At 39.8% G+C, this 12,168-nt stretch overlaps 1 non-coding gene across 1 annotated transcript; it reads right to left on the reverse strand.

Annotated features, from left to right (window-relative positions):
• Positions 1–8,728: 8,728 nt before the first annotated feature.
• On the reverse strand, positions 8,729–8,800 carry Trnaq-uug (transfer RNA glutamine (anticodon UUG)). Its single transcript has one exon. It is a non-coding gene; the product is annotated as a tRNA-Gln (tRNA).
• Positions 8,801–12,168: the final 3,368 nt, after the last annotated feature.

The following is a 12,168-nucleotide window of genomic DNA, read 5'->3' on the forward strand; positions in this document are numbered from 1 at the left end:
GTTCCTGGTGTGTCCGCTGTGCCGTGCGTGTGATCATTGCTTGTACAGCCCTCTCGCAGTGTCCGGAGCAAGTATGGTGGGTCTGACACACCGGTGTCAATGTGTTCTTTTTTCCATTTCCAGGAGTGTATATCAATGCTCTGCAAACCACTGTGAAGTGCGTATAGAGGGTACGTCCCAAAGTACCACTTATTAGGAAAAATCAGTTCCAACAATTTTTCTTCTATTTCCTGGGTCCAAGAATTTTTCAACAAACAAAGTGTGCTGAGTATCCTTCCACAGTTCCTCAGAGATGTTATCTGTTATCAAATCTACCCAGCTTCATCAACTATTCATGAGTATTTCGAAGTTATTAAAATGTAATCAATTCACCCATAATTTTTCCATCAAATTTCTACATGCTTTGATGTCACATTATTAAATATTATCAGTTATCTTTTTTATTTTGTTCCTTTAGGGAAAAAACTGGTATTTTTCTTTCCCTCTTTCGCAGCAATGCTCCTTTACCGATACAATATAATTCTGTCTACCGTTATACGTACTATGTGACGTACGAGGTTGTTTTTGTCGTTGTGGCTTTTGACTGCATGGCTTTTTATCAGTGGCAACGCAGAACGCAAGCCTGAGAGGATTTTGATTGTTGTGTCAGCTCGCTTTTCAGCAAATTTCAAGATCAGTGCTTCGGGTATACCCGTAAGTTCTGCTGTTAACAAAGAGATCTCCTAGGAAAGTCTGAATCGTCCTCATCGTTGAGTCATTTCAGATTCTCGCCAATCATGAATAATGTTATCCTCGTGCATGGAGATACGTTCTGTTGAGTGTGAATACTGGAAGTAATGTCCGCAGCTCGAGGCGTAGTGGCACCTACAATTTATTTTTTTAATTTTTTTTGCGTTTTTACAATCTTGGACATTTTTACCAACGATAAAAATGAGATAAAGAACATTAAATGCGTCTGCGTACACCATTTAACAATATTTTGTAAACTTCCGAGAATGTTTTATATAACAATTGTTCTATACAATAAATCTATGTTATCAGCACTATCTGTGCATCTAGAAACACGAATTTGTTGAAAATCGTATGTTGTTCAAATGGTTCAAATGACTCTGAGGACTATGGGACTTAACTGCTGAGGTCATCAGTTCCCTAGAACTTAGAACTACTTAAACCTAACTAACATAAGGACATCACACACATCCATGCCCGAGGCAGGATTCGAACCTGCGACCGTAGCGGTCGCGCGGTTCCAGACTGTAGCGCCTAGAACCGCTCGGCCACTCCGGCCGTATGTTGTTGCTGTTGTCTCAGTACGAAGACTGGTCTGATGCACCTCACATTGCTATTCTATCCTGTACAAGCTTCTTCATCTCCGAGTGACTATTTCAACCTACATCCCCCTGAATCTGCTTACTGTATTCATCCCTTGGTCTCCCTCTGCGATTTTTACCCCACACACTTCCCTCTAGTACTAAACTGGTGATCCCTTGCTGTCTCAGATGTGTCCTTCCAACCGATCATTTCTTTTGGCCACGTTGCACCACAAATTTCTCTTCTCCCCTATTCTATTCAGAACGTCCTCATTAGTTACGTGATCTACCCATTTAATCTTCAGCATTCTTCTGCAGCACCACATTTAAAAAGCTTCTATTCTCTTCTTGTCTAAACTCCCCTATTATCGTCCATATTTCACTTCCATACATAGTTACACTCCATACAAATACTTTCACAAAAGACTTTATGACATTTAAATCTATACTCAATGTTAACAAATTTCTCTTCTTCAGAAACGCTTTTCTTGCCATTGCCAGTCTGTATTTCATATCGTTCCTACTTCAACCATCATCAGTTACTTTCCTTCCCAAATAGAAAAATTCATTTACTACTTTAAGTGCCGCATTTCCTAATCTAATTCCCCCGGCATCACCTGATTTAATTCGACTACATTCCACTATCCTCGTTTTGCTTTTGTTGATGTTCATCTTAGATCCTCCTTTCAAGATATTGTCCATTCCGCTCAACTGCTCTTTCGAGTTCTTTGCTGTCTCTGCTAAATTGCAATGTCATCGTTAAATCTCAAAGTTTTCATTTCTTCTCCCTGGACTTTAATTCCTACTCCAGATTTTTCCTTTGCTCCCTTTACTGCTTGCTCAATATATAGACCGTATAAGATCAGCGACCCGCTAGAACTCTGTCTCACTCCCTTCTCGACCACTGATTGCCTTTCCTGCCCCTCGACTCTTATAACTGCCCTCTGGTTTCTGTACAAACTGTAAATAGCCTTTCGCTCCCTGTATTTTACCCCTGCCACCTTTAGAATTTGAAAGAGAACATTACAGTCAACATTGTCAAAAGCTTTCTCTAAGTCTACAAATGCTAGAAAGGTAGGTTTGCCTTTCCTTAACCTATCTTCTATGAGAAGTCGTAGGGTCAGTATTGACTCGCGTGTTCATATATTTGTCCGGAATCCAAACTGATCTTCCCCGACGTCGGCTTCTACGAGTTTCCCCAATCTTCTATAAATAATTCGTGTTAGTATTTTGCAGCCGTGACTTATTAAACAGATAGTTCGGTAATTTTCACACTTGTCAGCACTTGCTTTCTTTGGAACCGCAATTATTATATTCTTCCTAAAGTCTGAGAGTATTTCGCCTGTCTCGTACATCTTGCCACCAGATGGAAGAGTTTTGTCATGGCTGGCTCTCCCAAGGCTATCAGCAGCTCTAACGGAATGTTGTCTACTCCCGGGGCCTTGTTTCACCTTATGTCTTTCAGTGCTTTGTCAAATTCTTCACGCAGTGTCATATCTCCCTTCTCATCTTCCTCTACGTCCTCTTCCATTTCCAAAATATCGCCCTGAAGTGCATCTCCCTTGTATAGACCCTCTATATACTCCTTCCACCTTTCTATTTTTCTTCTTCACTTAGAACTGGTTTTCCATCTGAGCTCTTGTTGCTCGTACAGGTGGCTCTCTTTACTTCAAAGGTCTCTTTAATTTTTCTGTAGACACTATCTGTCTTACCCCTAGGGATATATGCCTCTACATCCTTACGTTTGTCCCCTAGCGATTCCTGCTTAGCCATTTTGCACTTCCTGTCAATTTCATTTTTTAGACGTTTGTATTCCCTTTCGCCTGCTTAATTTATTGCATTTTTAAAATTTTCTCCTTTCATCGATTAAATTCAATACCGCTTGTGTTATCCAAGGATTTATACTAGCCCTCGCCTTTGTACCTACTCGATTCTCTGCTGCCTTCACTATTTCATCTCTCAGATCTCGCCGTTCTTCTTCTATATTCCTTTCCCTTCTTCTTGTCAATCGTTCCCTAACGCTCCCCCTGAAACCCTCTACAATCTCTGGCTCTTTCAGTTTATCCAAGTTCCATCTCCTCCAATTCCTTTTAATCTGCAGTTTATAACAAATAAATTGTGGTCAGAGTTCACAGCTGCCCCTGAAAATGTCTTACAATTTAAAATCTGGTTCATAAATCTCAATCTAACCATTATATAATCAATCTGAAACCTTCCGGTGTTTACAGGTCTCTTCCACATATACAACCTTCTCTCTTGATTCCTAAACCAAGTGTTAGCTACGTTTAAATTATGCTCTGTAGAAATTCTACCAGACGGCTTCCTCTCATTCGTTTTCCTCAGTCCATATTAACCCACTACTTTTCCTTCTCTTCCTTTTCTTACTACCGTATTCCAGTCCCCCTAGACTATTAAATTTTCAGCTCCCTTAACTATCTCAATAATTTCTTTTATCTCGTCATAGATTTCCTCGATGTCCTCCTCATCTGCGGAGCTAGTTGGCATGTAAACTTCTACTACTTCGTGTGAATCTTGGCTACAATAATGCTTTCACTATGCTGTTAGTAGTAGCTTATCCGTGTTCCTATTTTTTTTTTTTACTAATTATTAAACCTACTCCTGCATTACCCCTATTTGATTTTGTATTTATAACCCTGTATTCACATTACCAGAAGTCCTGTTCCTTCTGCCACCGATCTTCACTAACTCCCGCTACATCTAACTTTAATCTACCCATTTCCCTTTTTAAATTTTCTAGCCTACCTGCCCGATTAAGGGATCTGATATTTCACCCTCCGATCCGTAGAACGCCAGATTTGTTTCTCCTGCTGAAGACATCCTCCTGAGTAGTTCCCGCCCGGAGATCCGAATGGGGGACTATTTTACCTCCGGAATATTTTACCCAAGAGGACGCCATCATCATTTAATCATACAGTAAAGCTACATGCCCTCGGGAAAAATTACGGCTGTAGTTTCCCTTTGCTTTCAGCCGTTCGCAGTGCCAGCACAGCAAGACCGTTTTGGTTCATGATACAAGGCCAGGGCAGTCTATCATCCAGACTGTTGCCCTTGTAACTACTGAAAAGGCTATTGCCCCTCTTCAGGAACCACACGTTTGTCTGGCGTCTCAACAGATACCCTTCCGTTGTGATTGCACCTACGGTACGAGTATCTGTATCGCAAGCCTCCCCACCATCGGCAACGTTAAAGGGGGGGACATTGAATATCACAGTAAAATTGGGTCCTTCGGCCTCCCTCTCCCCACGACGCTCTTTTGAAAGGTTCGGCTGACCCAGTTACTTTTGAAACTGATGGTGCCAATTAATTATTATTATCCTATGAATATGCTTCGTCTTAGAGTTAATTTAAGGCAGTTTTAAAATTGCATCGAAACAGGAAATATGTGGTCTTCACTACAGAATGTTGCACAAATTTTTTAAACAAAGAACGAACTCAAGCACCATAATATACAATCTCCCGTCGTATATGTAAGTAATTACATTAGAAATAAATAAATACAAAAGTCCTTACACTCTTCTTAGTCTTAAGTTTGAGGTACCTGTACCGTTATGATCTCCATATTGCAACTTAAAACCTGTGAGCACTATTCTCATAACACGTGAGCATATATACGTCTTATAATATAAAGAAATGCTCACTGTCGCTGTAATATTTTTTTAGGTGTTAACGACGTAGTATCCTAGAACTTGTATCATGATGTAATAAATCTGTATACTGTTCAATAAAGGTTTGTAACTGCTTTACGGTAATATCTAATAATTAATAATCCATTATTCATGTAATTATTCTGTAAAAATCGAGCTGCGAAGTCGTATCTGTACTTTCAGTGTGTAATGTATTTGTAATTTGACACTTTTTATATCCTATCAATACACGTAGAATATGGATCCATGGAAAACGAAACAAATAAATAAAACAACAAAATTTTTAAAAAAGTGGTAGCGTCGCTCACTGTGTCTTTAGAGGTCCTGGGTTCGATTCCCTGCCAGGCCGGAGGTTTAATCCTCTCGGGGGCTTTGTGTTATTCTAAACATTTCACCTTCTCTTCATTGACACGCAAGTTGCAGAAGTGGCGTCAGACAGAAAGATCTGCACCGGGCGGTCCTAAAACCCCAAATGGAGTCCCCCAGAAAATAATGCCTTAAGGCTATTTCATTTCAGTGGAAAACATCGCCGATTCAAGCAAACTTTGTGATACTTGTCCCTTGAGATTTGGGGAACCTACAGAAATCCCCGGCAAGAAATTGCCGGTGTGGGATCCGTACCGGACAGGGTTGATAGAAGAGATAGAGAAGATCCAACGGAGAGCAGCGCGCTTCGTTACAGGATCATTTAGTAATCTCGAAAGCGTTACGGAGATGATAGATAAACTCCAGTGGAAGAATCTGCAAGAGAGACGCTCAGTAGCTCGGTACGGGCTTTCGTTGAAGTTTCGAGAACATACCTTCACCGAAGAGTCAACCAGTATATTGCTCCCTCCTACGTATATCTCGCAAAGAGACCATGGGGATAAAATCAGAGAGGTTAGGGCCCACACAGAGGCATACCAACAATCTTTCTTTCCACTAACAATACGAGACTGGAATAGAAGGGAGAACCAATAGAGGTATTCAAAGTATCCTCCGCCACACACCGTCAGGTGGCTTGCGCGGAGTGTGGATGTAGATGTAGATGAAATCCATTTCTTCTTGAGTGCCGTGTCCAAGATACTAATTTCGCCGGGAAAGCCTCAGGCGGCACCATCGAGCAAGAGGACGTGCAAGATGACGCTTCAAATCTGCGTCCGACCAACCAGATTTAGGTTTTCCACGATTTACATGATACCGGTATGGTTCCTTTGAAAGGGGACGGCCGGTTTACATCTATTCTTGACTGAATCCGAGCCTGCGCTTTGTCTCTAACGACCCAGATGTAGATGGGACGTTACACACTCACCTTCCTTCTTTATTCAGGTCGTGTTTAATGTGTGTTCTTTTGTTAAATTTCTGTGAAAGAAATCCAAAACAAGAACTGAGATCGGTAAACGTAGCATTACGCTCAGTATTGTGATTCATTTAGGGAAAAAAACTTCAGTTATTTAACGTAAACTAAGATAGATCGGTGGCAGCTGAGTTCCTGTTCTTGTCAATCTGTGTTCTTATCCTGACTCAGAGAGGCTGTATTAAATTGCTAAATTTCAGTAGTATTTTCGTTGATGCAACGCGTACTTGTAAAAATTCTATTTAATTTATGAACAAACTGCCTTTCGGATTACCTAGACAATTCTTGTAACAGCTATCAAAATCGAGAGAAACACCTGCTGACTTCAATATTTATTTTTCTTCTATGAATATATGCAATGTCTTTGACTGCAACATTCAAATGTCGGTGGAGGTTGGCATTTTTAATACTTAATAAATGCAATTTCAAAGAGCGAGTATTGAACTGGAAAATTCACAGGTATGTATTTTATTTTCTAATTTGAACTGTTTTATTAATTTTCGATGCCACGCTGCACTACGTTTATGATTTGACGTCGAAGTCGTTAAAGACGGTTTATTATCACGTGCATTTTCTTGTTTTGTTGCAGACAGAAGCATCGTCGGTTGCTGGGCGACCTACAGAGGAAGCCATGATGTCCGGTAAGTCTGTTGCCTATTCTGATTTGAGTTCGCTTGTTTATTATAATGTGGTTCTTAGCTAGAAACTTGATTCACAGTTATGTATCATTAATATTTCCTGGTACAATATTAGAAGCAGTAGGCCTTTAATAGGTATCACTGAATTAAAATATTTAACAGTATAGGTTCATCAAAGTTCCATGTTTGAGAGATGCAGTATTATCCTAGCAGCATAGCTTCTAACTGAAGCCTGTGAGCTAATGTTTGTTTGTGATATGTGTATGAAATCATGCAGACATATAGCTTTTTTATATAGTTAGTTGTGCACGCAGGTGGTGGTGACATGTCAGTATTTTGTTAGTTCCTTTGTCTGCATGAGACTGCCGTGCTCTGGTCGAATTCAGCATTTTCAGTTGTTTGTGATACATTTATTTCCAAGTTGATTGTTTGGTTTACATTGTATGCTGTCAGATGATACATATGATCATATTTCACATACATAAAAAATGTTAATTGCACTACAGACAAATAACCCAACGACTTTAATTTGTATTCCGGAAGTTCAGTGCCTTCGGAGGTAAAACGAGGTATTCCTAGAATCGAGGTCTCTTTGATACCATAAGCCAGTTCATATTCATGCATCACGGTAATATCATTAGGCTCTGCAAATTTTTATATGAACACATGTATGTATTCGTCGTGTCTCCCGGGATACTTCGCCGGGACATTTATGTACCAGTTATCATGGTTAAACGCGGCTCTATAAGCGGGCAGTACTGAAATTCTGCTTTACACTTGTAACATGCAAATATTTGTGATAATGCTCCACGGTACTGTATTATTCATCATTATGTCTTACAATTGAGGAGACGCGTCAGCTAATTTCTCCAAACTGTTCGTCCTAGTATGTGACGACCGACAGTCGTGATGCAGCCGCGCTCGTACTACCAACGGAAGCCAACAGATGGCCGTACGGGCGATATCTTCCTCTGGTAAGCTGCACTGTTACTTAGTAGATGTCGCCAGTAGCTTCGTAGGTTGGCTTTGCAGCGCTATTCAGTGGGACTTGCTCTTTCTGTACTTCGTAGCGATATATCGTTCGCGCTGAACTCCATCCACTCTTACAAAAGTATATCAGAAAACTATTTTATGTCCCGGGCAACCGCAGCTGTTGAAAGGCATGATATTAGTTATAACTCCGCTTACAGCTGGTGAAATTGTTGTTTATTAAAACACACCATCAGAAATCAATATCAGAAAATACCAAGTCTGTTCAACAGCAGATATAAAATTCTGTACAGCATTTTCATGTGTATGATCTTACGAACATTCCAAAGGAAACGATGTCGTTCAGAAGCCCTGTAACAAATATTCAGGTCTGTAACACGCACGTAAATTTCTAAGTAAGAGCAATAATGAACATGTAAAATTATTATTTCACACGGTTGTATCATTTGCCAAACTCCCAACAACAAATCGGTATCCAAGCCCAAATAGAACAAGCGGTATATTACAAATGCAAGTGAGATCATACAAGACAACAAACTTATGCTGGTTTTAAAGCTCTAACGTTTCTAAATCTACAGAACGTACGTGGGGGAGGGGAGAAAATCGTTTCACACGGTTGTATTATTTGACTAAACTCAATAACAAATCTGTACCCATACCCAAATAGAACAAGCGGCAGATCATAAGTGTGAGGTCACACAATTTCAATACAGCGAATTTCCGCCGTTGTTAAACTACAACGTATCTAAATCGAAAGAACAGCGTGGGTAAAGAAATAAAATATTTTTGAGGTCCCACCGAGATTTGAACTCGGATCGCTGGATTCAAAGTCCAGAGTGCTAACCATTACACCATGGGACCTTCTTGTACGACTAGTTCCTTAATTTAAAACTTAACGACTAACACGGAAAGTGTTTTTTCCAGTAGCAATTTCCTTTGCTTAAATATTGTTAATAATTGGTTTAAAGACACTCATAGCTTTGGCCAGTTCAAGAAGTACGGCGGCAATATGACTGAAACGCCACCACGGAATATTTCTTACGCCATGACTATTTACCGTGAAATAAAAAATGCGTGACGCATTTAATTGCTAGATAAAGTCCAAAGTTCAAAACCTACGAATAGTTTGCGAGATCTGATTTTAATTTTTACGTGTACTTCCTGTACATAATAAGTAATATTACAAGCAGTAAACTGATCAATTTCAAATGAAAGTCAGGCAGCCATGTTTGAAAGTTAATCTGCCCAGTCACCTGATATCATTTTGTTTTGCATACATTATACTCAAAGTGCTGCTAGAAAACCATTTCTAGCGATTATACTTAAATATTGTTGCTTCCCACAACAGATTATATCAATCTCCAAATACAGAACATCGCATTACACAAATTAAGGCACAAATTCCTCCAGCATTTCCTGCAAGTGCTGTATCTACATTTTGAGGGCTCCGCTTCATGTATCAAGTATTTAAGTAAAAATCCATGTTATGAGCAGGAATAAGGAAAAACGCCGACATATATCACGAAAAAAATTCAACCACGTTTTAATGAGATAGAAAGAGGTGGTCGTTCTCAAACGTACAACGTGAGTGTTAAAGAAAGATCCGAAAATTTACGTGAAGAATTAAATAACAAAATAAACTGTATTAAATAACAAAATAAACTGTATTAAATACCGGAAACAAATGCATTAGCTAACTATGCGTTCATACACCAGACCATAAAATTCCACTAGCGAAACTACAGTGTTTTGGAGTCGTAGGCATCTGCTCGAATGGATGCAGTCACATCGTCACAAGAGAAAACAAAAGGCAACATAAATGATAACACAGATATAAATCTGAATCTAGAGCTGGAAAAAAATATGGAGCCCCCTCCCCCAAGATTTGCATAGTACTGAGAGAATCAGTCCATTCCAGTTTCTTGTTTGGACTAAGGTTTTTTATTGCCCTTTCAAATTCATCTTTCCGGTTTTGCTTCCTCCATCTTCATCCACTCCCTCTTTCCTTTCCATGACACTGTCATAAAGTTTCTGTCCTTCACGTGTCACTTCTGCATATTTCTTCCAACTTTTAGGTTTCCCTGCTTTGCTTGGCATTTGTTTGCCAGCTGCAGCGTCCATGTTCAATCAACCGCTTCATTTTTCTCCAGCGGTTTCCTTAGTTTTCGCAATTACACGTGCAGATAACACTTATTACATTTGCGGTACAATTTCATACATCCTTAATATATACTGTACAATTTGGTACATCGATTCCTTGAATTGAATAATAATTCAAAGTAACCCACATACTCGATGGCCAAGTTTATAGGCAGGGCTGTTAGCTATAGCACCTCATCTTATGTCGAGACGTGCTATTTTCGGTATACATGAGTGCAATGAATACAGTACACACAGATGAGAAGCATGTAGCAGCGGCACGAGGCGCCCCCGACTGTGCCCAGGTAAAACTGTCGGCGCCTTTAATGAAATATCTGGATGGCATAATTCGCCTAAGGTTTTTATCAATCATTACTCAAATGTATATTATATGAAGTTGAGAAAAATTCAGTATTTCAGTACAAGAACAGTTGTCCAATGGGCCCACAGTTCGCTTTCGTCGTTCTATACAGACCACTTCGCACCACCTGTCCTCTTTTTTTGCCATTGCCAACGCCAGGGACCTACAGGCCGGTTCCCACTAGAGCGCGGCAGCGCGGCGTGCGGCAACGGCAGAGGCAAGCGTTTTCCGCGTTGACGCGGCGGCTCGCGGAATTGGCGTTCCCATCTGGAAGCGGCAGACGTTAGCGGTAGCCAATGACGGACATCCACTGAGGTACGGGACAGGACCCACTGAAACGCGCGGTGCGTTTGATTAACTATATCATACTCCTACATGAAGGAAAGACGAAGTTGGGTGAAGACATACCAATTTTTCATTTTCTGTACAATGTACTCTTTCACATATTTCATTATTCATGTTTTCTCATTTCACCATGAACAGATTTCATGACTATCATTCACGATTGTTCACTATCTCCTAACACATTGAAACAATGTACGACAGAAGAAACTATTCAGATAGTTAAGCGAGACAAAAATTTAAAATGTGATACGGTAGCAGGTACACGAAACAGTAAGAACACAAAGGCTAGGTGGAAGGGATGAAAGTGGAAGCCACCTAATAGAATTTCCCACAGAGCATAATTTAATCATCGCCAGCACCTTGCTTAAGAATCACGAAAGAATAATATATATTTGGAACAGTTTTCGAAACCAGATTTTAAATTGTAAGGCATTTCCTGGTGCAGACGCAAACCTGACTTAAGACTGTCAATAGCAAGAAAAGCGTGCTGAAAAAGAAAATTTGTTCACGCCGAATATAAATTCTAATGGTTGGATACTATTTTACAAAGGTATTTGTGTGGAGTGCAGCCTTGTATTTAAGTGAAACGTGGATGATGAACAGTTCTGTCAAAAAGACAATAGACGCTTTCAAAACGTGGTGATTCATAAGAATGCTGAACATTAGATACGAGGATCGTGTGACTAAAGAAGAGGTACGGAATTAAATAGAGGAGGAAGAGGAAATTACGGCACAACTTTGACAACAATAGGGGTTAGTTGACAGGACGTATTATGGGGCGTCAAAGAGTGAGGACAAAGGGGTTGGGTGATACTATTCTGATAATAATCATCTGTTGAAATACTATTCTACTATTTTATCTATTAATGTAAGCAGTGAATTTACTCTTCCATGCACTCCTCCACAAAACATTTAAACCGAAACTGAAATCAGCTGAACACCAAATCTTTCAACCACTGTCTGACAACTACTGGATTCACTTTCAACTTTCTATAACTATCACCGGCTAGCCACACACACATACAGATATAAGGAGAACAAAAATAAACAAACATTAGTTTTCAGCATATAATTCTGCAGTTTGGCAACATGTACATAAACAAACCAGACAGGAAGGGACATGAGGCGAACACACTGTAGTTACGACTTCAAATCAGAGTTTTCAGTAAAACGTCTACTGCTAGAGTGACAGAAGAAAAAAGAGCGAACATGAAAATGTGCTTATGTTCCATAATCTAAGTTTTAGTTCAACCTCCAGCATGTGACCAGGTGAGGGGAAACGTATATGTCCGCCAAAAACTCGATTCACTGTAAGTAATCAGTCATTCACGTAAAAAAAGATGTGAACTGTTTTATAATCTGCAAGTATCACATATCAAAACAA

This window comes from Schistocerca cancellata, chromosome 1 (assembly GCF_023864275.1).
Source record: "Schistocerca cancellata isolate TAMUIC-IGC-003103 chromosome 1, iqSchCanc2.1, whole genome shotgun sequence".
Taxonomy (NCBI): domain Eukaryota; kingdom Metazoa; phylum Arthropoda; class Insecta; order Orthoptera; family Acrididae; genus Schistocerca; species Schistocerca cancellata.